The sequence below is a fragment of the Phalaenopsis equestris genome, unplaced genomic scaffold (assembly GCF_001263595.1).
Source record: "Phalaenopsis equestris unplaced genomic scaffold, ASM126359v1 Scaffold000761, whole genome shotgun sequence".
Taxonomy (NCBI): Eukaryota; Viridiplantae; Streptophyta; class Magnoliopsida; order Asparagales; family Orchidaceae; genus Phalaenopsis; species Phalaenopsis equestris.
Window position 1 is genome coordinate 618583 of NW_018165201.1, and position 4681 is coordinate 623263.

The following is a 4681-nucleotide window of genomic DNA, read 5'->3' on the forward strand; positions in this document are numbered from 1 at the left end:
GTAGGTTTATATATATAATTTTGATACAAACCACACAATTCCTTAGGTATTTATATTTTTAAAGCAAAAAAAATATGATATTTACATTTATAATCTTTTGCGTAATAAACATATGCTTGAAAATATATATTTCACTTAAATAAAATAGGGTATTATTAACGTAATATTGAAAATTTAAGTGCTATATATGTGTAACTATAATAGTTAAAGTATTAGATATGCAAATTCATAGGAATTGTATGTTATCCTTAGAAATGCATTAAAAAGAAGAAGAAGAAGAAGAAAACTTAGAACTTCAGTACTCCATTTTATGCCAGGCTCGCTTGGGGTATTGGGTCCCTACAATCTTAATTTTGAATTTTCCCATGCCTTGAGTAGAGCAAATAATTAGATGTGTGAGACTTCTGATTTGTATTGAGAATGGAGAGTTTGAGTTAATTGAGGAAGTATTCTCAAGTTAAATATGTAATAAAGTGATGATTTTAATATATTAAAAACTCATGTATCATATAAAAAATGATAAAATTTTACGTATTGTACGAGCTCTACATACATAGTAGATAAAACTAGTTTGGGGCATTGGAGGTGTGGTATGTTGGGAGCTAAGCAGAGCAGCTTGCCGGTGTGATTGTAGGGCGATGATATTGTTTTAGAGGGACGAAATGCATTTAATGTCCGAAGGTAAGCAACGCCGAACAACAGACACGATTCACCGCAGGAGCTGAAGAGAAAAAAAAAACCCTCTGCCGCCGATGTATCGCATCCATTCATCATACACTGCTTGCGTCAATACTTTGAACGCTATATTTTCTCAAGAGAGACAACATGAGTTTTTTTTTTTTTTGTTATTAAACATATTTTCTAACATAAACATTATTGTTAACGAAAGTTTTTTTTTTTTTTTTGTTAAATAAGACTCTTGTTTATTAGTTGTAAAATTAAAATTTTATGTGTGAAATATATAAATATCAGTGGTTCGTGTGCTGTATATATAAACCCCCAAATTTTAAATATTAGTTTTATAAATATAATAAATTTAAACAATATGTATATAAATTATGCTAAAAATAATTCATTTGTATGTAAATTTCTGCTATAATTATGGGCTTTTATCCATGTGTCGTGTAATTGTGTTTGATCTTGCAGTTCACAACGGCCACTGCTGCAGGAGAAAATATTCTATCAGTACTACGCATGTTAAGCTACGTGCGTATCCAATATAATGCCTCCACGTGGAAAGCCCGACCCCACCTATTAAAACACAACAAAATAAATTTCTTATTGTTCGCGACCCGGCCAGAACCTAAACCCGAACTCTGAAAATTTTCCCTCCGGCAAAAAATTATTTCGCGCTTACAGGCTGTTCTATTCGCAGGAGGGTGAAAAAATATTTCGCAACTCCGTTCGCAGCTCCGCAACAGCTCGGGTTACGATGAAATTCTCCATGAACGTTGAGTTGTCATCATTCAGCCTGAACGTTGAAGATCAAGTGAGTCTATGATGATATTTAGTTTTATTTCAGCTTAGGGTTTTCATTTTGTTTATGGTATTGTCATTTTCTTTGTGGTGTTTACAGGTAAAATTTAGGGTGTTTTTCTGCTGCGCTTTTTTGTGTTATTATGGTGTTAAAGCGTAGGTTTTCTTGGTGTTACTCTTGTGTTATTTTGGTGTTACTCTGGTATTACTCTTGTTTCTTGTCTTTGATTTAGTACCGTTTAGGTGGTATAATAGTTGGTTTAATCTAATGTAAATGTTGGTGTTGATGTAGTGTTATTGGGTGTTGTTCTACTGTGTTGTTTTTGGTATTATTATGATGTTTTTTTTGTGTTATTATGATTTTAGGCTTGTGATTTTTTGGTGTTACTCTTGTGTTATTCTGGTGTTACTCTGTTATTACTCTGTGTTATGCTGATGTTATCATGTTTCTATGCAAACCTGTGAGGCAACACACGTTTGCAATGATCCAATTGCAGAGAAGTTTCTGAGCAGCATTATCCACAATGAGGAAGAAGCATATGAAAGCTATCGTGCCTATGCACATGACGTAGGATTCACTGTTCAGAAAGATCGTACTACCTACTGGCCGAACTTCAAGAAACTCAAGATCAAAGATTATATTTGTGAAAAAGCTGGCTATAAGAAAGAGCCTAACGACACAGTTAAGTTCAAAAAAACAGACACGGGGACTGGCTATAAGGCCATGGTTCGATTTCATGTTGATTTCGAAGGCAAATGGATAGTGGCAAAATTCATTGAAAATCATAATCATTCTTTGGTTGAAAGTAGTGATAAACATCTTCTTCATTCCAGCAGAAGGATAAGTGAGCTCAATGCAGATGTGTCGAGATCCATGACAGATTCAGGGATCAGGGCAACACATGCATACAATTTCATTGTCACGGAGATTGGTGGTGTGGAGAATTTGTAATGCACCAAGAGAGATGCATTTAATTTCATCCAAAAAGAAAGAAGACAAAGAATTGAATAGAGAAATGTCAATGCTTTAATACAATTGTTCAAGGAGAGGCAAGCTGGGTATAGCATATTTGCTTGAGATTTCCAAACATATGAGTTTGGTAGGTTAACAAGTATATTTGGAGTGATGGATTATGCAAGCTGGATTATGATTGTTTCAGGGATGTCATAATTTTTTATACAAGCTACAGATTAAATAAATATAACTTATGTTGCGCTCCATTTGTGGGGGTTAACCACCACTGGCAGAACGTACTGTTTGGAGTTGGATTTTTGTTTGATGAGACTACTGAATCATTTATATGGTTATTCAAATCATTCATTAGAATAATGCGAGACAAACATCCGATAACAATTTTTACCAATCAGGATCAAGCAATGACAAGATTGCAGAATGTCTCCCACAAACACGTCACAGATTATGACAATAGCATATTTATAAGAAACTTTCTTCCAAAGTACACTGTGGAGTGCATACTAAGCGCGTCTGTGGTCTCTTTTATAAATGCTTGAGCAAGTGTGATTCTGAGGAGGAGTTTGAAGAAACGTGGTCCTTAATGATTGAGTTGGGAGAACTACAAAGCAATGTATGGTTAGATGAAATGTACCGTATAAGGCATAAATGGTCAACAACATTTAATAAGGATATATTTGGTATGAGAATCTTATCAACACAGAGAAGTGAGTCAACCAATAATGTTTGTCATGGTGTTTCAAAGCCAACTAGCTCTCTCATGGATTGTTTTATCGGTCTTGAAAATATAATGAAATCGTGGCGCCGAAATGAGAAAGATGAAGATTTCAAATGCGGTCAGTCCGTCAGAATGCCCATGATTAAATCAATCCCATGATGAGGCAAGTTGCCTCATTCTATACAATGAAGTTTTACTCAATGTTTGAATAAAAGCTATTGCATGACTTATGTGGGCTTACAGCTGAAGTATCAGTGGAGAGTGAGACTAAATATTACGTATCAAGATTGGATGATGAGGGGACAAGGCAGCCCTGAAATGTGTTAGTTGACAAAGTTACTTGTGAGGTTACATGTAGTTGCAAAAAATTTGAGATGATGGGCCTGTTGTGCTCCCATGCATTATTTGTTTTAAAATAAAGGTGATTCCGAAAGAAATATTTCTTATTGCAGTGGTCCATCAATGCTAAAAGTGACATGTATAATAAATTTGGGTGCAGAGATCTAAAAGACTCTGGGTTGAATAATGTTTCTTCAAGTTCCCTTATTTTCAGTTCATGCTCTCATAAATTTGCATATCAACTCATTAATAAAGCACAAGGAAATGAGTTAGCAGATGAGTGTTTGTGGGAGACGTTTAAAAAATTATTTGGAGATATTGAGGATGCTCTAGCAGGGAGAACGATCGAAGTAAGGAAAAAAAAAGAAGAAAGTCACAAATATAGAATGCAATGTGAACGACCCTGCAAAAAAGAGGCCGAAAGGAGTATCTACATCTAGGCTGAAATGATATTGGGAAAAAAATAAGAAAACTAAAAGTATAATTTTTTTAATTAAGTATTTTCTTCATTCCATGTATAATGCATACTTCTAACTTGAGTCATTGCATTTAGGAATGAAATAAGAAGCAGTTATTAACACATTCGAGCAGAGTTTGACAGATTGTCTTACCTAGGTATGTTGTTAAATTCAGTATCATTTGATTGTCTTTTATATAAAATAATTCACACAAATTGAACTTGGTATTATTCCCTTACTGCAGGAATACTATGCTGCAACTAAGTGAAATGTACACTGGACTTTTGATGGATTCCATAAGTGAGAATATAGATTGATTGAAATTGTAAAAGTTGGTATACTGAAAGAAGTAATTGGTGGTTTATAATATGTTTTTTGTTCAAATATTTCTATCTTAATCTTGTTCAAACGTGGATAATTTGATTATCATAAATATCAAATGTATAACACGCTGAATAACTCTTACATAACACGCGGATAACAATGGAATAACACTTGAGTAACACCCTGAGTAACACGATTAATAACACTATGCAGTAACACGTAGATAACACTTGAGTAACTTGCTGATTAAAACAATGAGTAACATGTCATTAACATGATGTTACACGTTGAATAACACTAGAGTAACACGTAGATAACACATTAATAACACACTAAATAACACCCTGAGTAATATGTCAATAACTGTCGGCACTATTTTTGGTGTGGGGTTTG